This window comes from Heterocephalus glaber, unplaced genomic scaffold, assembly GCF_053883595.1.
Source record: "Heterocephalus glaber isolate CG9 unplaced genomic scaffold, H.glaber_assembly_v1.0 deba00000347, whole genome shotgun sequence".
Classification (NCBI taxonomy): Eukaryota; Metazoa; Chordata; class Mammalia; order Rodentia; family Bathyergidae; genus Heterocephalus; species Heterocephalus glaber.
This window is the reverse complement of record NW_028258143.1, coordinates 1,434,023-1,459,996: the sequence shown is the minus strand read 5'-3', so window position 1 is coordinate 1,459,996 and position 25,974 is coordinate 1,434,023.

The window sequence follows — 25,974 nt, the reverse complement described above, 5'->3', positions numbered from 1 at the left end:
TGTACTGATTTTACAAACATCAGGGCTGCTGATAAATATGGCACATATACACAATAATGAAACGAGAGATTTTTAAACAGTAATTTTGCCACTTTCCCTCTATAATTTTTTATCTGTGCTATCTTCCAATATTTTACTTATTCCCGTGGAAATGGTTAGTTTCATTAACCTTTCTTGGAGTTGGAGTTGCTGTACGAGATTCTAAAACATATTTAAACAGGTAAAGGAGATAATTGTTTTTTTCTGGACAATTGGCAATGTTAAATAGTAACAAAGTAAAGTCCTTTAAAAGACATAGAAACATCTTTCCTTACAAAATTTTATATTTAAAGATAATTGATCTAAGGTCATAATGGATCGTTAGTTTATTGATTTTATTTATTTATTTAATTTATTAAGCATTGGTGCTGATGGGAAAATAGGGATGGGCGATGGGAAATATATTCTTTTTTTTTACACCGTGCCCCTCACACAATTAATAGGCAGGAAATTCTGTTAGTATTGAATTGCATTGGTACTTGCCTAGCCAGATTTGTCTTTTAATCTAATTGTTAAAATACTTTAAAATTGAGGAATAACTGATATTTTTCTTTTCTTCCTTCACTTTTACTGACAATTATTTTCTGCCAACTGATTAACTATACTAGTGAAATTCAGTATGTTAGGTAGATAACAAACTGAAAAAGTTGTCCTCCATGCACATTAGGTATGTTAATTCTTTTTGTTGCGTTTTGCTTCTGTTTTCTTTTTATCAGTACCCTTTGGCAGAGCTTAATGCTTTCGGTGTGGGGTGTTGGTGTGGATGCTCAACACATTTTAACTCTTTTCAGGTTCCATTCCCTTCCTTTTCCCCTTCCCCTCAGCTCTTGTTCCTCTTCCCATTGGCCAAAGATCCATCTCCTCATTTCCTATTAATTATCTTTTATCTTGTTCTTTAACTTTTTTTTATACTAGGCACATTACTTTTTAAAGGTAATATTTGAGGTCCTGTCTTAACAATTTTCCATCATTTTGCAGGTAATACTCATACAAAATAACTGATAATTAAGATTATTAGAGCTGAAGGTATTGATCTTTAAACAATTAATGAGATTTTTAAACTGTGAATTTAAGTTAGACGCATAGGAACCAGACCAACATGGGGCCAAGTTTGGCTGACTCAATATCACAGCACTGAGATGTGATGGCACTGACATATGACATCATCACTCTCTTGGGACCAATCTTCTAGAGTGCAGGTGGCAGGGCTGGACTGATCTCAGCAGAAAACAGCCAATACATACAAACCAATGTTTTCCGGGTCTATGAACTGCTTTTCCTATCCATTCTCATCACTGGAGTAAAGGATCCACGCAAGTGACATTTCAACATTAGGTCTAAAATGTATAGTTAACCTCAAACCAACTCTCATAATTGACTACTGTTACAGTTTGGATCAAGAATGACTCCCAAGATTCTCATGGGCCAGAGGTGGAGTATCAGAAAGGTGCCTGGATCAGGTGCTATATACACCCACGGGTGAATTCAGCATCTGAGTGTGTCCTTGGGAGATGGGGATTGGTCAGAAGATGAAGGTCACTGGGGATGTAACCTAGAACAATATAGTTTCCTCCCTGATTCCTCCCTTCTCTCTGCTTTTTAGCCACCTTGAGATGAGCAGATTTTTTTCCTTGGCAGGCATTTCCACCATGTCCTTTTTGCCTTGAAAGCAGCTGACCATGGATGCTAACCAAAAGCAAAAATAAACCTCTCTTCCTTTGAGATATGAGCATTGGGTAATGTGTTTCAGCAACAAAGAAAGTGACTAAGAAGGCAACCCTAAAAGTATTCAGCTCTTAATTAAAACTTTAAGCACCAAATGGGCTGAGGAATTGAGATAAAGCCTAACAAACAATATGTGTCTATCACTATTATGTTTCTGGCATTGATTCATCCTTCTTATGGACTGCACAGCATCTAAATTTGATAATGTAAATGGTAAGGTATGAGAAGAGCTATGTAAAAAAGTTTCTTACAATAATTTTCTATTTATGCAACTTTACCCTATTTAATAAATACATTATAAATATAAAGATACAGTCCTATAATTTGAAGATTCTACAAATTTCCTGATGCTTTTAAAACACACATCCAAAAACAAATCACCAAAGTTGAAACTTGTCTTCAAGATTCAGGCTCCAGCTTATGTGTGCTTGTAATCTTGGCTACTAGGAATGCTGAAACAGAATGATCATTGAAGACCAGGAATTAGAGGCCATGCACTGCAATATGACAAGATGATATTTCAAAATAAAGAGAATAGAAGGAAGAGAAATGAATGGAGGGAAGGGGAGGGTGAAGGCAAGGGAAAGGTGGGGGGGAAAGAAGAGGAGAAGGAAGTGGAGGGTAGTGGGAAGGTGGAAGGAGAGAGGGGAGAGGAGGAGAGATCTAGTCTAAAATACTGTTTCAGAGTTCTTTGTATGGTGTAATATGTAAATATATGACACGATGGTCACTAAATATTCAAACCAAATTTGACCCAATTCAATATGCATCCAACCAGTAGTATTTTGTTGCTTGTTAGTACCTACTCCCTTGATCTCCACATTTCCATGTGTTTAAAATATCTATATATGCTTATTACAACATTACAGAAAACCCTGAAATCTAAAGTGAAGAATAAATTTCATAATCTGTTAAAATTTATTGTTGGTTAGTTAGCAATTGGTTTTAAATTTAAAAGAAGTTTCACAATGAAAATACAGATGAACAGTCCCTTGCTTCTATATCTATGTTCAGATGAACTTAATTCGGACAGCTTAACATTTTGCAGAAAGGACAATACTGTGTTTATCAAAAGATACAAGGAATTCACTTTAGGAAATCAGTTTCTTTTGAGTTAACAAGTAATCAAAGGCAGAAGAAAGTCAGCCATCATTTGAAATTCCTACCATTTCTCTCTTACAGTCACTCATTACAAACACCACTTACCACGCAAAGTCCTACAAGTAGAAGTTCTTCCATTTGCATGGCCTTAAGAAAGCCTTGAAATGACAGATGGTTTGGTTAATTACAAAATTAAACTTGGTGCTATTGAGACATGATTTCAGTGAATAATATTTTCCAGACAGAGTTTAATAAGCAGCTTGTGGTTGAGTAGCCTTTTGCCCAAAAAAGGGAACCAGGTCACAGTGACTACCTTCTACAATCAGAGAGTGTGAGGGTGGCGGATGTCAACCTGACCACCCAGGAACTGAGTTCCAGTAACCTTATCAGGGTCTAACAGAGTAACCCACCCTAAGCATTATGACAGAAGGGCTGTTGAAATAGCACCTGGCATTTCACCCTGAACTCCCCTAACACTTGCTGATTCACTGACCACATTGAGGGGAAAGTACACTGGATGCTCAATGGACCTTCCTGGGCGAGCCTTGCTGGGAACATGGACTCATCTGAGAAATCTCAGGTTTTAACATTCACAGCGAGCTTGAAATATTTTCAGAAGTGCACTACCGCAAATCAATTTGTAGAAATTAAAATTAGAAATCTAAATATTTGCAGAATGAATGTCTTACATAGAAACTTTTTTGTTGTTTATACATTTCTTACTGAAAGAAAATCAGGATAATTAGCATCTGGTGTGACTAGAAGTCTGATTTTGGGTGAACAGATTTTGTATAGGTAATTTAGGAAAGCTGTGCTTGACAGTGCTTGACTAGAATGAATTGCAGAGAGATTTTGTGCTTAGGCCCCTAATTCTGATATTTTTAGTTTTAGAAGTAGTATTTGATTTGAATGGAACCAAATACTAGTTCCTTTGATCTGTAATTAACTAAAAAATAGATAATATACACAATGATCTAAAAGACATTATTTTTACTGTTCCTTACATATATGTCTGGAGAATAGTTTTGTGTTTACATATATATATTAGGATTACTGTGGGACCATTCTGTATTCTAGTGGTTGATTGATTTCCATAAAACAAACAAAAAATAATATAGTTACTCCCTTCCAAAAGTTAAACACTATTTTTACTAAATAAATTAGAGACATTAAAAATTACGGAATTTGATTTTAATTCACTTTTTAATTTTTAAAGTTTAATTCACTGCCACACAGAAAAATTCAAATACTTATCCTTTTATGAAAATTCTTCTATTCAGTTTCCTGAATTATATCTTTAGAAATTTCTTGGAAATATTAGTTACATTATGATGTGGGCATGATTTTTTTCTTCTTTGCATTGTGACAGGAAATTTAACACAATGTATAGCATATTTTGATAGAAATACATAGAAATAATACATGACAGGTTTCAGTCATTTTAGAATATGATTATTAAAATTTAAATCAATTCAACACATATCTGAATCTTCTATAAGATACTGTTTAGCATCTTCCATGAGACATTGGTAGTATTAGCAGGTTATATATGGTTTCTGGAATTTAAAAAAATTACTCAAGTTTTAATTGTGAAAGCATAGATGTGATCTAATGACCCATTGACAGAGTTGTGAAAAATGATTTTAAAATTGATTTTAAAATTATTGCAAAAATATAGAAGTCATGATTTCTCTGATAAGAATACATCCATAAGTTAGTTGGAGAGTGGATAAAAAATGCAAACCAACATGTCTTTTGTCCTAATACACATGTGAACCATTGCTTTTTGTTTTAATGAAATTGATAAAAACTTAGGACAGAGGGAAATATGGTACAGCAAGTGATAAAATACTAAGTCATCAATTTGTAAAGATTTCTTATGACAGTATAAACTTAACTTTTAAAATAAACCTTATTAATGTATAATAAAAATACAGTATATTGGCCCTATTTTAAGCACTGTTAGAACACATGTGCACCATCTGAAGAGAATATTTCCATCAACTTGAAAAGTTGTTTTGTGTTCCAGATGAATTAATTTTCTTCTCCAAATCAATCTTAGGTAACCACTGCTTTGTTTTCTGTCTCCTTACTATTCTTGCTTTTTCTAGAATGGTGTTCACATTTACAAAAGTTCTCTTTACTGGCTTATTTCACTCAATAGTCTTGAGACTCTTCATCCATGCTGTGTTGTGTTGCACAGTCATTTTTCTTTTCTCTGAGTTATAATGAATTCCTTTGCACTACATTGTATGGTAGCCACATGTTGATCTACATATCTGATGATAGACATTGAAGTTGTGCTCAGTTTTCAAATATTTTGAACAAAACTTTGCATTTTCACTTATACATTTTTGTATATGTGTGGTGGGCATGTTTTCATTTATTTTAGATTAATAAAATAACTGAAACAGATCATTCTTAAGAAAAGCATAGATGCAATTCCAATCAGCATTGCATTGAATCTACATAGCAGTTTTGGAAGTATGGCCATTTTCACTATATTGGTTCTTCCTACCCAGGAGCAAGGGATGTCTTTCCATTTTCTGATATCCTCTTTGAAGAATGCTGTAGTTTTTTTTCAGAATGCTGTAGTTTTCAGAGTAGAGGTTTTTAAATTTTCTTTCATTACATGGATTCCTAGTTATTTCATTTTTTGAATGCTATCGTGAAAGGAGTTGTTTCTCCAGTTCCTCTCTCAGTGAGTCTATTGTTCATGTACAGGAAGGCTGTTGATTTTTGTGTGTTGACGTTGTATCCAGCTACTCTACTGAATTTGGTTGTTAAGTCTAGAAGACTTTTGATGGAGTTTTGGGGGTCTTCTATATAAAGTATCATGTACCAATAGAATTAATTAATTTTAAAAAAGCATAGATGTAATTTTATATGAAATTGGCAAGCATTCCCTTAAAATCAACGAGCTTTGGATTCATCCATTGATTCCATCAGAAATGTATAAAACATTCGGTTGCTCCACAACTTCATTGTCATTGCCAGGATACCATGTCTGAGTTGTTTTATTTGCTGCTTTGTATTTAGCCTTCTTTTGAATACATTGTGATTTTTCAATTTGTAAATCTACGATGCACAATGATGTGGGCCATATTTCTATGTATCTATTGGCCATATGTTTTTCTCCTTCTGTGAAGTGTTATTTTTCATCCCTGACACTTTAAATAATAGAATTACTTTTTTTATACATCCTGAATATGAAACTGTGAGATAGCTATGCAGTGTATGCTTTCTCCCAGATAATGACTCTCCTATTCTCTGCCTTAACACTTGTTTTGGAGTGCCTGATACTTTAATTTAGCTAAGTAAAATTTATTATTTTTTCACCAAAGATTAACAATTTTTACTGCCAAATAAATATTTGTTTACTCCAATACTATGGTAATACTTTTCCCATATATTCTACCAGAATTTTAGTTGTTTGAGTTTTATGTTACTCTTTGTGTTTGGCTAAAGAAAAATTTGAGTCTTAACTTTTTCTATTTGAACATTCAGATTCTCCAGCATGGTTTTTTGAAAGAAGCATGTTTTTTTCTATAGAATTACTTTGACATCAATTTCAGAAAACCATTGTACTTACAGGATCCTATATTTCCTTGATCAGTAGTCATTTTCAATACCGTACAATCTTGATTACCTTAATTTTTTAGTTATGTTTTTACTTAATTATAAGTAGAATAAGTAATCCAAATTTGTTCTTATTTTCAAAATTGCCTTCCATCCTTCTTTGCTTTTAGAATAAGCTTTTACATTTATCTGGACACACCCTCACATGCCACATACACGCACACAATGCCTATTGAGATTTTTGTTGCATTAGCATTGAATCAATAGAGCAATATTGAGAGAGTTGGAATCTTAACAACATTTATTCTTCTAACATATAAACATTGATTTCTTTAATAACTAAGGTGGATGTATTTTTCATATATTTTATTACACTGATCTGAAGTATTTTCACATTTTTGTTATTATTTTATTTTTAAAATATATATTCCTACTGCTTCATTTCTATGGTACAGGAGATTTTTCTATGTATTGACCTTGCATTCTGTGAACTTAATAAATTAGTACTTCTAGTTGTACTTTATTAATGCCTAGGATTTTGCATACACAAGATCAATTCTTCTTCAAATATAGTTCAAATAACTGTAATTTTTCCTTTCCAAAAATTTATGAAATCTTTTTTTTTATCTTAATGCATAGGCTAAAATTTTCAGTAGTCAATAGAAGAAGTTAATAGAACAAGAAAAAGAGAATTTCTTGTCTTAGTACAGCCTTAAGAGATCAGCATACTGATTCTACACTCTTACTGTATATAGCATAAATCCTATAAATTTACTGAAATATTTTATGGCCTACCATATAGATTATATTGATTAATGTTCTTTATATATTTAGAAAAAATATACATTCTGAAGTTGATGATAGGGTTGATGGTGTTCTGCATAAGTTAAATTACATTCAGCTGATTTTTAATAATCATGTCTTTGTAATAGTCATGTCTTTCTATTCTTGCTAATTAAATGAGAGTTGAAATATCCTAATATAATTATTTCTATTTCTTTTATTTATATGAGTTATTGCATCATTTATTTTAAAGCTTTGTTAATAGGTGCACAGACTCATTTATCATTACAATAAATGTTTTTTTATACCTCTGGTACTAGTCTTTTTCTTGTACTTTAATCTGTATACTAATATAGACATTTCATTTTTCATGTAATTAGTGTGGAACATGGCATAGTTTTTCATTCTTTTGTATTTAACCTATCTTTGTTTATGTAATTAAAATGTGTACATTATAAACAGCATACAACTGGACATGGAATTTTTTCAAGTTTTATAATCTCTCTGTCTTTAATACAATGCATAGACCATTTAAGATTAATGCAATTACCAATATCCTTAGTTCAAAATTACTAGCTTGCTATTTCTTTTCTAGTTCACTTGTTACTGTGTTTCTGCTTTCCTATATTTCCCTTACATTTTCTTGAATATTTGTTATGTTTCTTTTCTATCTTTATTGTTGCCTTTTTTAGTTTTATCCTTTGCATTTGTTTCCTAGGAAGTTCTTGAGAGATACAGTATCTATCTTTCACACATCACAGCAAACATAAGAATTATATTTCTTTTAGAACATTCTATAACTTTAAATTTTGCTTCATATATTTTCCCCTTTTATTTTCTTTTGGAATGATTGATTTTGCCCTCATTAGTGTCTGACTCTCCTTTTTTTCTGTTCTGTTATTTTTGGGTTTTACTTTATTTTTTCCAGAAAAATCTCAACATGTGTATTCAATTAAATTAATTCTCTAGTTACTATTTTTATGCTGATACTAAAGCAATATATATTTCAGAAATATTGTTTAATAAAAAACACACACTCAATGGATTTACATAACTACAGTCCATCTTTTTGATTTCTATACTTCTCTTTATCTTTTCAAAGTAAAAAACTAATGTTATTGTATTTCATCGATATTGTTTAGAGATGCAGAAGTTATCATATTCTTGGCTCATCATGGCTTGCTACTTCTCTTACATTTCTTTATAAATCTTTTTTTCTTGTTTGTAGTTAAATTATGTCATTAAGTATATGAATGTGTACTATAATCTAGGTGGCTGAAAACATATTTTTTGTTTGTTTTATTATTTATTAATCTGAGATCATGATGTTGACAGGCTCTTGCCCTCTCTAAAATCTGTAGGAAGAAAATTTCCTTGCTTCTTTCTAGTTTCTGGTCGTTTACTGGAAGTTTGTAGCATTTCTTGCTCTATAGATGCAACACTCTTGTACCTCCATTGTCACTTGGTGATCTCTCTTTGTGTCTTTGCTTATTAAAAGGGCACGAGTTCTATTGGATTAAGGGTTCAGGATACTCTTATGTGATCTCATCTTTAAATGAATCTCTATCAACCCTGTTTCTAGAAAAGGTCAAATTCTGAAGTATAGTGTATTAAGATTTCAACATCTTTTTGGAGGACAAAATTTGATCTTTAGCACTGAGTTAATTTTGAAGGTATACAGGGTCACCACATTATTATTAACATGGTCAAGTTGTAATTTTTAGTTTTATGGTGATGTGAGAGTGATATGTTTTTAGTAGAAATCATACTTAGATTTTTATCTTTTCCCAGGTTATTGAAATGGTAATTCTGCACACTGGCAATGAGCTGCATATCCCAGTCAGTCACACAATCATGATGGCAAAACAACAGACACTCTACAATGCACTGTGTTGTTAAGCTATCATGTTCAGTAGATTAGGTGTATTGAATGAATTTTCAACATATTTTCAATTTAGGATGGATTTATCGGGACATAAATATATTATCAATTGGGAAGAATTTTTATAAAAATAACTTGCTTACTTCCATTGTTGCTGTTAAAAAGTCAGTGTGTGTTTTTGTCATTCATTTTTCAGATTACATGTGTTTTTTATATGGCTGTTTCTATAATTTGTTTCCTTCTATGAAAATTTGGTTAGATATCTTTTAAAACTTTTTTTTCTATTATTTTTGAAACATGTGACCTAATATGCAAGCTACCAGGGATTGTAGTATCTTCTCAGAGCAAATGTGACATCATGGTGTCTTGCTAAAACTTTGCAATTTTAGTACCATGAATTTCCTACCTGCATACATAATGATAAATATATATGTATCAATATACATAGAGTAGTCAGTTATTTATTTATTTATTTATTTATTTATTTATTTACTGTTAAATTTCCTATTTTACCTTGGGCTGAAGGGAAAGGGGCTTTTACAAATATTTATTCTGCTTATATTACAGAAGCCAAGGATTCAAACTCATATTGTAGTGTTGTGTTTTTGCCATTTTAATATTTTTAAAATTCACCTTTTTACTCCATAATGGGCAGTAGACATTGCTAGTTTACATGGAAATGGGATAGTAAAATATAAATTATTCTTAGCATTATACTAGGCATTTCCTCCTAACTAGGATGGAATAACTGACACATCACGATTTAAAGGAAGAGAAGATTACTGTGGGTTAGGGTTTCAGAAGGGTTAGTACATGATTGGCTGGCACCAAGGAAGAAGCGATGTTGTGGAAGGGGATGGTAAATGAAAGATGCTCAACTCATGGCAGCTAGGAAACATGGAGAAAAACTAGTGAGAAGTTGAAATCAAGACTACACTCTTCTAGGCTACATCTAAGTGACCCTACTGCAGCCAGGCCCCACCTCCTAAGAACACATTCAGCTACGAACTCATATTACATGAATTCACTGTGAGTAGAGAACTTCTATCATCACTTAACCTTCCAAAATCTCCACCTCTGAACACATGAGACTTTTGAGGGGGGCATTTTAGATCTAAATCTTCACATTTCAGTTCTTGTCTTCAAAAGGCTCATGTCTGACTCATTCCATAAAATGCATTTAGTCTATCTTAAAGAGTTGTCAAAATTGTAATAATTCCATTGTTTCTGAAAGTCCAAGTTCAGAGTCTCTTTTGAGATTTAAGACAATTGTCTGTGACCCATTGTGTAGAAAAAAATCAAAATTTAAATACTTTCAACATACAATAGCACAGAAGAAATATTCCCACTAAAAAAGGAGAAATAGAATAAAAAGTATTGAACCAAATCAAGACTAAAGACCAGCAGGACAAATATTAAATCCTGTAGTTCCTTGTCTAGTACCCAGTGTAGAATATGGTGAATTGTAGACCCCAAAAAGCTTGGACAGCCCATCACTATGGGCCGGCTCTGCTTAATGTTCATGGATTTCCATTCCAGGTTTGGGGCGTCTCCAACTTCCTGGTTCTTCTTCTGCAACTCTGGCTTCACTTTTACCACTTTATGCATTATCCTCTTTTGGGTTCCCTGCAAGGACTGTGACTTTGTCACATGCTGATGCCTTACTTCCCAGGCTTTCTCTGAAATCTGGGTGTAAACTTGCAGGATTCCATAACTCTTGCTTTCTCCATCTCTCCAGAACCAGCACCACATGGATAATGCCATGTTCTGCCACCAGCTGGGCCTGTATTGGCTGTGGCTGCAGGGGCTTCTGAGTAGCAGGACGGCTGACCTAGGGTATACACATCGCTAGGTGGCAATAAACAAGCAGGGTCCCCTGGGCTCTTTCTCACCCTTTTACACCCTTGAGATTGTGAGGTTGGGAGGTCCGGGCCACTTCTTACAAGTCATCTTTCCTATTTTCCTGATGCAAAGTAGTTGGTGCTAATCTTTTCAGCAACTACAATCTTCCTGGCCCTAAATTTACACACCCTTCTTTGCTAGCCAAACTGCAAACTTTTTACACTCTTTTAGCTCATCTTTTTGCTCCTGATTCTACTAAACCTTGGTAAAGGCAGCCAATAATACTCATGCCACAGGTTTAACATAGGATAATTTCCACTGACTGGCTAATCTGTCACTTCAAATCCATTCTCATGTCAAAACTTAGGATATTGGCAAAGCATAGACAAATTCTTTACCAAAACGAAAGTTGTATGGCCTGTAGAGAAGTTTCCAAGAGTCTTCCTGCTGCAGTGAATCCTCATAAGGATGACCCTTACTCTCAAAATTTCTATCAGCCTTCTGGTTTTCTGTTTATGGCATTTTAGGTTTCCTTTTACTTACTTCTCCAAACTTTACAAAACACCTGCAAACTAGGTCCCAAAGGCTTCTGAACCACATAGACAATACACTCACAGCAATGACATTGCTAACATTTTTTATTAGTCACTTTTCCATCACTAGGACAAAATACCTCACATTTGCAATTTAAAGCAGGAAAGATTTGTTTTGGCTCATGGTTTCAAAAATTTTGTCCATGGTTAGCTGATACCAAGGTGGAAATGGCAAGGTAGGAAGGTATGAGTGGGTAGTGAAGAGCTCCTCAACCCATAGCAGCCAAGAAGGAGGGAAAGATGAAGGGAAGGCAGGAGGGAGAGAGAGGGAGAAGGAGAGAGGGAGAGAGGGAGAGAGAAAGAGACGCAAACAGACAGAAAGACCAGAGAGGCATGGAGACAAGAATGTACTTGTACAGGCCATGTGCCTGTGACCCACCTCCTTCTAATAATACATTTGGCTATAAACTCATCAATGAACTAATCCGCTGATGAGATAGAGCCCCAAATCCAATCACCTTCTCACAGTTCCACCAATGTACATGTGAGACTTTAGGGGAAACTTTACATATAAGTCATAACAAATATGATATAAAAATGTGGAATGGAAAGTGCAATTAAGCAAGGAAAATAGATCCATTTTCCAGAAAAGATAAAGGACTTAGATATAAGAAACATTTACATGAAAATATTTTTGAAAAATTCTACAGTGTTCCTGAAATATTTATTAAAGCTAAAGATAAAATAATCATCTTAATCTAGCTAAGATCTAACATAAATATTGAAAAATTACTTTTGCCTTATTTTTCCCAAACTATTCTCAGACCAATTCATTTTATGACTTCTTTTTTTCTGTTCTCTAGGATTTTCCTTTCTTTCCTGAATTGTATAGATATCCAAGCATGCCCCAATTTCTAAGTACCAAAACTGTTACAGTTTGTATCTAGATGTTCCCCGCAAAGCCTCATGCAGTCCTGGATAGGGCTTTTCCAAGGTGGCTGAATCTAGGGTGTCTGCTGCTGAAATAAAAGATGCAATGCTAGGATTAAGTGTGGGAGTGCTACCTGTGCTAAGGGTGGGTAGCCAAGATAAGACATAAGGGGACGATAGAGTGTTCCTTCCTGTTGCCTGTGACTTGCTTGCTGCCTTCTGCCTGCCCTGCTTTGCCACGCACTGCTGGTCCTCTGTGACGCCCTCTGCCATATGCCACTTTTCCTTGCAGCCAGCCGACCATGTACTGAAATCTCTACAAACTGTGAGCCAAATAAACATTTCTTCCTTTGGGTGTCAGGTATTTTTGTCTCAGCAGAAAGAAAAGTAACTAAGACAAACAATGTTTAAACCTTGAATGAGATGTTAATTTTTCTTTTAAAAAATTTTAAGTTATATACAAACGTTTTACATAATCATGGAATACCATGTAATGTTCAACAATGTGTATATGATTGCATAATATTTAAATTACAATACACATTTATCTCCGCATTTATTATTTTTTGTGAAAACTTTCAAAATCCTTTCTTCTAGCTTTTTAAAAGTCATCTATGCTCACCACAGTGTTCAATAGCATCCCAAGCTTCTTACGTCTTTCTAACTATATCTAAATACCAATTGTTCAAACCTCTCTACCTCTCTCCATTCTACTCTCAACTTCTAGGAAATCAACTGTTCTAGACTCTATATATGAGTGAGTTCATGTTCTGCTGAAATGATGGTAAGTGGAGTCCTCTTCTATTGCTTCTAGGTTTGAAGATTTCTTGATCTTTTCTAGTCTAATTGACTTAAAAATAAATTGTACTGGACCGGGGATTTAGCTCAGTGGTCCTGTGCCTGCCTCACGAGCGAAAGGTCCCGAGTTCGATCCCCAGTACCCCAAATAAATAAATAAATAAATAAATAAATAAATAAATAAATAAATTGTACTAAATCTGGGACAATGGGAAGGCTTTTTCCTCTGAGGGGCAATGGTGCAGGATTTGAACAGCTCATATTTCTGTCATCAATAAGATCAGATAAGAAAATTCTCTGAATTGATTTATTGCATGATAAAATAAGTAACTTGTTTTTCATGATACGTTAGCTGGACTTAAATTTTGCAAAAATTGAGAAAAACAGATTATTCTCTGTATTTCTTCTACAAATTAGAATTGGTCTGAGCTGGCTTTTGTGAATCTATCTATTAAGATAAACATTTGGCAAAAAACAGCATGTACTTTTAAAACAGTAAGAGAGATTTTGGATCCTGAATTAGTGTCAGGGAAATAATATAGACATTCCCAAAGTTTGGCGATATTATTTCTGTTCTTATTTTTCACATCACTCATGGTACAATTACACAAAGCATTTCTATATTTTTAAACAAAGAGTTGATATTCTTTTTTTCATAGTGTCCAAAGTTAAGGAAAGTGTGAAAACATGTATGACAATTAATAACTCATGTTAGCATATAGTGGTACCTCAGTTTATGAACTTAATTTGTTTTATGATTTTGGGGGAGATAATTGTGTTTATATTTTTGTGAGGAAGATGATCCTGGTTGTGTTTGTCACTCAATGTGGAGTTTGCAAACGAAGGCAAAATTTTGTTCAGTGCTTTTGTTTGTGAACCAAATTGTTTGCAAACAGAAGTATTCATGATCTGAGGAATTATTGCATATAATTTTTAACCTTTATTTTTAATTCAGAAAAGTAGCAACTCAAAAATACCAAATTCATTACTTTTCTCAGTGATTCTAATATCTATCCAGGTAATTCCAAAACAAAATGATTTTTTTGTTATTAAAGGTGTGTGTAAAAATAATCATTTTACATAAAATAATCCAATAATTCAGATAAATTCTGAAAACTTTTGCATTGAATTTTATTACTTATGTCTATGACTTTTGCTAAAATATTTTGTTTTAATTTTGTGTGTTTTGTTTTTATTGCAGTACTGGGTATCAATCCAATGAATTTCAATCCCAGTCTAGCCAAACAATCTTAACACTGAGATACATCCACAGGCCTTTTAAAATTTTATTTTGAGACAAAGTCTCTGAAAGCTGTTGAAGCTATCCTCAAACTTGCTATTACTCCACCCAGTGTTCCAAGAAACTGAGATTATATGTATAAGCCAGCACACCCTGCTTAAAATCAGTTTTTGATTTTCATTGTTTCATTGTTCTGTTTAGTGTAATAAAAGTATGTTTCATTTTATAAATAATATTTTATCACAGAATTTATAAATACATAATATATAAATTAATAACATTTAAATCAGCAAAAATAAAATATGACAAAACATAACCTTAATACCTACATATTGTAGCTTCTAATATTTCAGATGAAATCTTGTAATTATTTACAAGCAAAATATAGATATGCCCTTATTTTTATCATTTAAAGTAACAATTCCCATAAACTTTTTACAAGCTTTAATTTCTAAAGATTTTATTGTATAAAACTTTTATACAAAAGTCGAGAAAGGATGATGTAGCTTTTTTTGTAATCTTTATTACTCAATCACTGATCTCCATCTTTTTATCTCAGCAAGTCACCTCATCCAACATACAACCCACATTAACATTTCCTAAATTTAGTTACAACCACAGACACTGCCAAATCTCTGATTGACTTTTCCTTACATGGGGTTTAATCCCATGAAGACCTATTTTTCATGAGATTAGGCCAGTTGTCTCAGAGTGTTTCACCCTCCAGATTTGTTCGGTTGCTAATTTACTTTCCATTGGTTGTTTTGGTTTATTGAATTTTGACATTTTATAGTATAGTATAAATAAAACAATTATTCTGGAATCTTCTGATTTTTTTCTTGATACCAGTATGACTCTGAGGCAGTCAGTTAGCCTTCGGGCATCTCTCTCTCTAAATGTATTTTTTATTCAATAAGTTTATTGGTACATTTTAGGTACACAGCATGATGACATTCATCATTGGGAATTTGTAAATTTAAATGATATTTCTTGGTTCTTATTTTTTTTCCCCATTCCCCTGCCCTCCCTTCAACCCCTCCACCCCTCCCTATTTACAAAGACTTTGTTGCCATTATTTTTCTTTTCTCATATTTATTCCTTTCCTTTCTTTCCTTTCTCCTCCCTCTCCCATTTCCCCTTCCCCTTTGCCCCTTTTCTTCCTATTCCACATTATCTATTATACATTTTCATCCTTATTTACACTTTCAGTTTCTCACACCAGAGGAACAATTCAGTATTTATACATGTGTGTCCTGTTTATTTCATTTAAGAGTATGGCCTCAATTTGCATCCATTTAGCAATAAATGTTTTTAAAAATTAGGCAATTGAATTAAAAGGTTATTAGCTTCATGTCACAGTGAAAAAATAACTGAGTGTGACACTATTAACTTAAAGGCAAAGAGGTTTGTTTTGGCTAATAGGCTTTAGTTGATAGTCACTTTGCGCCATTCTTTCTGGTCATGTGGTGAGGCAGAATATCATAGGAAGGAATGCATAGTGGACCAAAGCTGCTCACCTCATGTAAGACAGGAAGTCAAGAGAAGGAGGAGGGGTTGGGGACAAAATAAATCTTTCCAGCACTTTGCCCAAGAACCTACTTCCTGCATCTATACCCCGTCTTATAACGTTTCACCACCTTCTGATAGCCCGTTTACTTCTGAATTCTTCAGTGGATTAAGTCGTTGATAAGGAGAGAGTCTTCATGATTTGATCACCGTCCAAAGGCTCCAATCTATTAACACTGCTGCCTTGAATAGCAAGCCTCAAAAGTACATGAGCTTTGAGGGGACATTTCAAATATAAACTATACTGAAGTTTTTTACTACTTTTCTGAGTTTATTATTACATCGTTACAAAATCACGACTCAGTTTGAACACATAGTCTTCCAGTGACTTATTCAAGAGAAACATATCTTATCCAGGTATATATAGTGCAGCTGAGCTTTTAATATAATGACATAGATATTGATAACTGTGAATTATTTTACCAAAAATTATCATCAAATTTATTACCAATAAATTACTTCTGAAGATACATTTGCATGAATTAATCTTAATTTTTATTTTTAAGTATTTCTCATAGTAATCTTAAAATCATTAATAAAAGAGTCAAAAAGTAACCTAGCCAACTCACAAGGGATTTTCATTAGTGTCAAGAATGAATTCTAGTTGTACTGATAAGAATGACTTTTAAATTTAAAATATTTAAATGAAAGATTTCTCTGGTGAAATTTACTGTTCAAAATACAACCTTTGTCATTTCTTTATTAAATCCTTTTGTTACTAAATAATATTTAATATCTTAATAATAGATTAATGTCCTTCTATTTAAAGCATTTTCTCATAGACAATACATAGATGGGAACTGCTTTTTGTCAAACAGATAAAAAATGTTAGTTTACTTGTTTTAATCATTCATATGTAATAAGATTAGGGATGTTGTCATGTAATTTTCTCTTCTTATAGTGCCCATGTATGGCTTTGTTATTAAGCTAATATTAGCATCATAAAAGGAACTCAATTTTTGAGGAACAAGTTTGAGATTAATTGGGATTTCTTCCTTTTTAAATCTTGTCAGAATTCAATAATGAATCTATATAGTATCATTTACTGTAATTCAATTTTTATTACTGAGTCAATATTTTTTCTTATCATTGGATTGTTCTAATTTCCATTTTTTTCACATTCATGCTTGATGTGTTAATGAATGCTAAGGATTTACCTATTTCTTACAAGTTTTACAATTACTGATTTATAATAATTCATAGTGATTCTTCTGAATTTTATAATTCTAAGGTTATCATTTCTAATGTTTCCATTTACAGTTCTACTTATTATATACAATATTATATATTCTCCTTTTCTCTTTATCCATTTAATCATTCATTAATTTTGACTTTTCATAATACAACTATTATTTGTTGATCTTTCCTATTTTTTTCTAGTCTGCTTCATTTCAGCTCTAATTTTTCTTAGTACTTTCCTTCTGCTAAATTTGGCTTAGTTCATTCTTCTTATTCTACTCCCTGGAAGAACAAAATTAGGTTGTTTATTTGAGATTCCTTTTTTCTTAGTGTATTGATTTCTATGAACATCCCTTTTGAAACTACTTTCACTGCATATAAAGTTTTGTTAAATTCTTCCCATTCTCATTTGTTTCAAGATATTTCATGATTTTTCTTTTGAACTTTTTGAATCATTGGTTATTTTGCAATATGTTGTTTAATTTCTAAATATTTATGGATTTTCCGATATTCTTCCTTTTCCTGATTTCCACTGTCATATAATTGTTCTAAAAGACATTTCATATGATTTTTAGTATGTTACATTTATTAGGTATATTTGCTTTGTGTTCCATATGATCTATATGATCTATCCTGGAGAATGTTCTTTGTGCACATAAAAAGAATGCATATTTTGCTCCTGTTGGCCACATTGTTTTGCAAAGATCTCTGCAGTCCATTTAGTATATAGTGTTATTCAAGTCTACTATTTCCTCATTGATTTTTTTTTTAATCTGGATGATCTGGATGATTTATTCTGGTCTACTACTAATACTGCATCCCGCTTTGTTTTGTTTGTATCTAGATGTCCACCCAAAGCTTCATGCAGTCATACCTGGGGCTTTTCAGAGGTTCCTTGATCTAGAATGTGTGATGCTGGGATTAAGGATGTGATTCTGGGATTGATTCTTGGTGCAATTCTATGATTAATAGTGCATCACACTTCATTTCTATTTTGTCTATGGCTGGTCACCCTTACTGTCTTTTTTTTTTTTTTTTTGTACTGGGGATCAAACTCAGGACCTTGTGCTTGTGTGGCAGGTGGTGGAACCACTGAGCTAAATCCCTGGCCCACCCTTTCTGTCTTTTGATTACCATTTGCAAGAATTTTCCATATTCCTTCCTGTCAAATTTTGCTATGTTTGTGGTTTAAAGTAACATTAGTGTCTTGTAGTGATCATATTATTGCACATTTCTTTTTATATAATCCATTTACCCCTTGTCTTTGGATTGGAAAATTTACATTTACAGTAAAATTACATTTACAGTAATTTTTATATGTAAGGACTTATTCTGGTCATTTGATTGTTTTATGTCCTTATTGAAGGTTATGCATTATTTTTTTTCCTCTGTGTGTCTCACTTTGTGATATGATTCATTGTGTTTTTTGTTATAATATACTTTAATTTCTTTTCTTTTTTTCTTTTTGCTTATCATGGGATTATATGAACTATTGTGTAATTTTAACTCTATTTTAAGGTAATAACAAATTTACTTCAACTGCATACAAAAATTCCATCTTCAACTGGAAACTGGATAAAGAAAATGTGGTTTTTTTATAAAATTGAGTACTACTCAGCCATAAAAAATGAGAAATTAGAGACATTTATAGCTAAGTGGATGCACATTGAGGCAATACTCTTAAGTGAAATAAATAGGACACACGTGTTTAAATACCGAATAGTTTCTCTGGTGTGAGAAACTGAAAGTGTAAATAAGGACTAAATGTATAATAGATAATGTGAAATAGGAAGAAAAGGGGCAAAGGGGAAGGAAGTGGGAGGGCTAGGGGAAAGGATAGAAGGGAATGGGATTAATATGAGAAAATGGAAAAATAGGAACAAAATCTTTGTAAATTGGGAGGACTGGAGGGGTTGAGGAGAGGGCTGGGCAACGGTGAAAAATATCTTCTCAAATTTTGTTTGTCACATTTTCCGTTTTTTATATTGGATACAAATTGTTATAGCAATGTTTATTTTAAAAATAGTTTATCTCTTAAATTAAATTTTAAAATATTTTAAGCACTATTGTTATTGTATTAGAGTATTCTGAATTTGCAACATTGCTACTTTCATGTTTATCCATGTTGTAGTTAAGTTTCTTTCTTTTCTACTTGATCACATTATTTTGCCATTTCTCTTAAGACATATCATTGGATGTTGATCTTCCTTAGTTTTTGTTTGTGTAAGAAAGTATTATTTTCCTTTTGTTCTCAAAAGACCAGTTTCTAGTTGCACTATTCTTATTTCTTGTCTTTCAGCTGTTTGTATGTATTATCTTAGTTTGTCCTGTAAGACTTTTGTCAAGAAATAGGCTGATACCCTTTGTAAGATTTATTTGTGTTTTTTAAGTTTCTTTTCTCTTGTTGCTTTCAAATTTCTTCTTATGAATAACTGACCATTTATAATTTAATTAAAACATTTCTCAATGTTTTCTTCGGACTGATGGTATTTGGGTACTTTTCAACTAATGAAACTGTATATCTATATCCTTTCCAAGATTTAAGAAGTTTTTAGACATTATTTTTTCAGTTAAATTTTCTTTCCTCTTTCTCTCTTTCTTTCTAGTAATTTCATAATGCATATATTGTTGTGCTTCCTGGAATATTCTAAAATCTTGGGAAATTTTTTCATTTTTTATGCTATAGTTAGATTATTTTAGTAACATTTTTAGCATTGTTATTCTTGCAGTGCTGGATATTGAATTAAGGGCCTCGTGCACTCTAATTCAGTAACCACTAAGATACATCCCCAGATCATAGATGGTTTTAAATGACCTCTTTAAGTTTAAAGATTCTTACGCTCGAACATACATTTGTTTATTCTCAGTACCATGTTTTTCTTTTCTTTTCTTGTTATCCTCCTTCATTATCATCCTGAGTTGTTGGCATTACAGGTATTTTTAAAATTATCTTTAATTGTATTCTTCACCTTTTGGACATATCTAAAAATGCTTCTTATTTTCCCACAAATTTTGGATAATCTATTCTTATTTTGATTTTTTAAAACTTTTATTCTTTCTGTATTTCAGTGTAAGTAATTTTAATTGACCTATCTTCAAGATCACTGATTTTTTTCTTGACTGTTTCAATTCTGGTTATTATCTCAAGAAAGATGTTCTTTATCTTTATTACTGTGTTTTCTACTCAAAGCATTTCCATTTAATTATCTTATAGTCTTCATGCTTCTCTTAAGATTACCAATCTAATTTTGTATTCTGTCCAAGTTTCTCTTACATTGCTTAATAAATTAATCATACTTACTTTAAATTATCTTGGAAATACATTATTATTGATATAATTTGAGAAAATAACTAGATGATAATTCATAAACATAGCATCCAAGTTGAAAATGAATTTCATAATGTTGTATGAACAAAGTGGTGTCCATTGATTTTAAAATAATTTAAGTATCAATAATGTACCTCTGTATAACATAATCAATGAAATGATATAAGAAATGCAAATAATATAAGTTGTACAATGGAAATGGTGTTCAAAAAATGAAAGATGAAGATTTACTTGGATTCAATTTAAGTTGGATGAGCAGTAAATTTAATGAGTATTTTAACCCTAAATCACTAATTTCTTTTAGTTTTCTATTGTTTAAAATTGTACAATAAAATCTAAAGCCGTGTGAAACAAATTGGACAGAGACCAGCTTATATACAATCTGTCTAGTATTCTGTGGAGTTGTTCTAGTCACTGACAACCCTAAAATTACCAACTTTTCCTATACTATTTCCTTAAAATCTCATATATTTATTTCCACATCACTTGTTTATTAAAAAATAGTATCCAATTAATCTTTCATTCCAATACATTTTATTTAAATTTCAGAAATATGTATTTAGCAAATATACATATCTACAAGCACACACATTTTTACAGAATTTACTGTCTGCACTATTTTGATGAACAAAGCAGAAAAATGCCCTATATCATATTGTTTGTCATCTGTAAAAAGAATAAATATATCAACAAAATTTATCACAGTGAGGATAGGTCCCACAACAGATGCCACTGACTATTGATGCCTTCTCTCCTATACTTTTTTTTTGTCCAGTTATTCTGATGAAACTGTTTTATAGTAGATCATCAAGAAAATTCCCATAAATAGCACAATATGTTCAGACATTTTTTGACCTCTTCTTCATTTACAACAGTCACAGTGTTAGAGCATTTTCATCATCTCTTCTTTTTATTTAAATGGCTCCTACGGTCTAGAAAAATTAATTTACAATTAATATGCATCTGAAATATTTAATCAATAAGAAAGTTTTGTTTTCTGGGAGTTGCAAACAACACAAAAAACATTTTATTTATACAACTACAGAACTCAGCCACTATATTTTCTAATATTATTATTTTTCTCATTCTGTTTCTTTTTGCTAGTACATTAATTAATCTTATTATCACATTTTGGCACTGTAGGAACTGCAGAAGGGATAATTCTCAAAATAGTCTCCAAGACTAACAAATTACTTCTAGGAAATTTGTAGAAAAACATTAATAAACTTTCTTGTATATAACTAAACATTGACCATTAGATGCATTCTTAAGGCTACTACATCCTTTAATTTATGGCTTTTTGATACATTTTACGTACATATATTTACACACTATAAGCTAAGCATTTATAATTGTAGTTACATGGAAATCATTTGGAAAGTTGGTCATAAAACTAATATTTTCATTGTATTAGAATAATAAAATACTTGAATTGGCTGTAACAATATTTTTCATTTAATGTTATAGCTTGGTATGGTGTTGCGTGTGCTGGAACTCTTTAACAAGTGCAATGGTGTTAAGATGGTGGGGCCTTTGAAAGATGATTAGATCGTGGAGCACTTCTCTCAGAAGAAATTAATGCAGTTCTTGCAGACCTCGGTTAGTTCTCCAGCAACCAGGTGCTTAGAAAAGGGTGAACCTGGCCCCTCCACTGAATCTTTGTTTCTTTTTTGCTTTTTCTGTCACCTTTCTTGAAGGTATCACTGCCATGTGATGTTATCCTTCATGAAGTTCTGACCAAAAGCCAATGTTGGACTTCCAGAACTATGAAATAAATAAGCTCATTTTCTTTGTAAAATTCTCAGCCATAGGTAATTTATTATAAAAACAAACCAAACTGAGACACTTATTTTTCACGGCGTTCCCCCAGGGAATATTTTTTTCTCACAATTTCCCTATTATATAATTTTAACACCCAAAATACTGGATGGCTATTTATATAAAAAGGCCCAATAGAGGGCCACAAAGCTAATTTTTTTCCATTAAGTTTACTAGTGCATTTTCGGTATACATAATGCTCACATTCACCCATTGGAAATTTGTACCTGTACATGATATATCTTAGCTCTTCTTTTTTCCCTATTCCCCTTCCCTCTCTTCCATCCCTCCCTATTTACAAAAAACTTTGCTCTGTTTCTTCCTTCTTTTCTTATATTTTCTCAATGCTATTTTTTTTTTTCACACTCAAGAGTAAATTGTCAGCACCCTCTGGGTGATACTGCCTCCACAAAGAAATCCTGGTGTATAAAATAATGTCATAGGGGTTGCTTTACCATATCTTTTGTTCTATTTTATTAAAAAATCACATTAAAAATAAGAAAATTTTGAATGCAAATAAAATAGACTTTCAAAATAAAATCCTTCTTATTTTAGTTGGTCTAAATGTCATTGCTATATCATTTTCTATATATAGCCATTTTGACTTAGCTCCATAATCAGTACTTTTTAGCTGTATAACTTTGTACCATCAAGGAGTACCACTAGGATATATATTATGTAAATGAGGCAGAAAATTAAGATGTAGCAAAGATGGCTGGGTAGATGCTTTCTGTTAATTAGAAAACCCCAGGACACATGAGCAAAACAGTTCCAAAGCCCTGCATGAGGACGTCTTGCAACACCTCTACCAGGTTTTCAGTAGGATCGCCCCGACCTGACATCAGCCTGAGGAGCAGATGACGTAAAACTGATGTTCCATACTGAGTTTTTGCCACTGTATTCTCTCTTGCATGGATGTCTTGCCCTCATACTGTAGGGTGTACTCCTTTTCCTACATTTACTTGGCAGAAACTCACTCTGCAGAGCCTGTTTCTTTTGTCGCTTCTAATAAAAGTTTGGTATCTTTTGCACTTGTCTTGACCAGTTATTTACTCAGGACAGAAGAACCTAGAAGCCACTTTCAGGAGACTCTAGTACTACAAAACCTGATAGTATAATTGGCTTAGCCAAAGAGGAGACTAGCTAAGGCCCTTTGAGCACATTTAGTTCTTGTTCCTGTTTTTCTCTCTTTCTGTTCCCTAGACCAGGAATTCAGGAGTAAGGGAACGCTCATGGATAATGGTTTTTTCTCAGCCAGTAAGAGGCCCATACACGTACCTTAAGTTTATCACCCCCTTTCTTCTCTTTTCCATTTTTAGTTACTCAATGCAAATACTGTGCCAGTAAAGAACAGCCAGAAAGCCTGTTATTACCTAGAGTATGCTTTTCGATGTCATATTCCTGTTCTTTAGGATACTTTGCTCAGCTTTCTCACTGTTTTGGGAAAAATAGCTGTTAGTAACTTGGTAGCCTGCCTGAGTTGCCACCTACCCAAGTTTATTCATTTTTGTGCTCAAAGTTCCATCTGTGTTTTTATCCTAGATGGCCATTTCTCTCTCAAGGTACTTAGGGGCACCATCTTGTTACAGGACAGCCCACCATTTTGGGTCAGCCGTGTAAATTCTGCCATGTTTGATTGTAGGTGACCTCAAAGTCACTAGAAAAATCTCACTCTTGCAGATAGGAGGTAAACCTCTGACTACAAGAAATATGTGAGCTACCTCCCCGATTTTTTAAATTAGGCCAGATCCCTTGTTTCTTCTAAGAAAATGTAGGCAATTGAGTAACATATGCCTGATGCTCTGAGGGGAACAACAAAAGAGCCAGTAAAAGTTAACTGAAGTGGCTGTAAGTCAAAGGTAGAACCATCCTTGTTCTTAGGAGTTTTAATTTTTTTTTCCTTAAAAAAGATTTCCATGTCTATTGCCTTACACAAAGGACAAAAGTTTTTACTATAGGGACAAATGCAAGAGATACTAGTTCTCAAGTGTCTCCACCCCTAAAGTAGAGGCATCAAGTGACTCAGTAGGGTTCAGAGATGATCAGTGGGAAGAGACTCTATCTTGATCTCAAGGGATTTTTACCTACTTTCCCTAAGGAGTTAGTATGGTCAATTACAGAGGTAAACAGTCCTCAGTAGGGATTATCTTCTATGAAAGATGCCAGCATCATCCTAGTTTAGAACAGAAATCTCTGTCTAGTGAATACTTCAGTCCCACAAGGGATGCTTTGTGGGCTGAAAGCAAGTGTCCTCTCCTTCGGCAAGGTTACCATCTTGAGGAGCTGAGACCTAGTTGTCTCTCTAAGAGAATCTGCGAGGAGCAATGGGAAGCTGCATGGACCACACCGCAAAGATTGTATGACTTCAACACTATGCCATATCCTTGATCAGTGTGAAAGGTTTGACACTGCCAATTTTAAAAAGAGAATAGCTTATATACTATTGCAATATGGTTTGGGTTCAGTAGGAAATAGGAAATGGTGAAAGAGGTGTACAGGATGGCAATTTAAACTATGAGACTATTTCAGTTAAACTGTTTCTGTTTAAAACAGAAGGTACAATTAAATCCCATATTTTCAGACTTTTTTAACCCTTTATCTGAAGAAAAACCCCAAAACTATACTATTTAGAGTAATACCTGAGGAAGAGAGAAATACCTTTGATGATCCTGTCCTAGGGCCCCCACCTGTCTCTCATGGGGATATGGATCTCTCCCATCTGCTTAATGAAGAAACTTTAGATGGGACCCCCAACACCTGTTACCCAGTGGCTGGACATGGCCTTTTCTGTGATCAACAATCAGGATCTAGAACACGGTCAAAAGTTAAAGTCCAGAACCATAGCTTTAAAGCAGTTGGTAACATTTTAAAGTCACCTAAATCATATAAGGGAAAACTCACAGATGATTGAGTGCAATAAATCTGGACACCAGGCACATGACTACACCAAGTCACTTCCTGGGCCCTGCTCTGAATGTGAGGCAGCAAATGTGCCTGACTCATGCCACTTGATGGCTGACTGTCTCTGCTTCTGGAGAGGAGGTAGGACAAATAAAATCCTTGTTTCACCACTAGGAAAGATAAAAGAGCCAGGAAAAAAAAAAAAACAAAACAGGCAGGTATGATGGTGCTCACCTGTAATCCTAGCTCAGCTACTCAGAAGAGGTGGGAGGAGGATGGCAAGTTCAAGGCCAGCCTGGGCAACTTAGCCAGACTTTGTCTCAAAATCAAAAATAACTATGTAAAGGTGCAAATTTCCAAAGATGAATGTCATTATATTGTATACCTAAAATGTACCAATGATTAGAATGAATAATCGATAATGCAAAATAGGAAGAATAGGTCCAAAGGGGTAGGGGTAGTGGGAAGGGCAGTTGAAAGGAAAGAAGGGAAAGGAAAAATGATGAGAAATGGAAAAAATGGAAGTAAAGTCTTTGTAAATAGGGAAGGGTGGAGGGGGTGAAGGGAGGGCTAGGAATGGGGAAAAAATAAGAACCAAGATGCATTATGTAAAGGTACAATTCCCAATGAGAAATGTAATTGTGTTGTATACCTACAATGCACCAATAAAAGAATTTAATAAAATGGAAAAAAAAAAGAAAGAAAATCCTTGTTTCATGCTCTGAAGAGG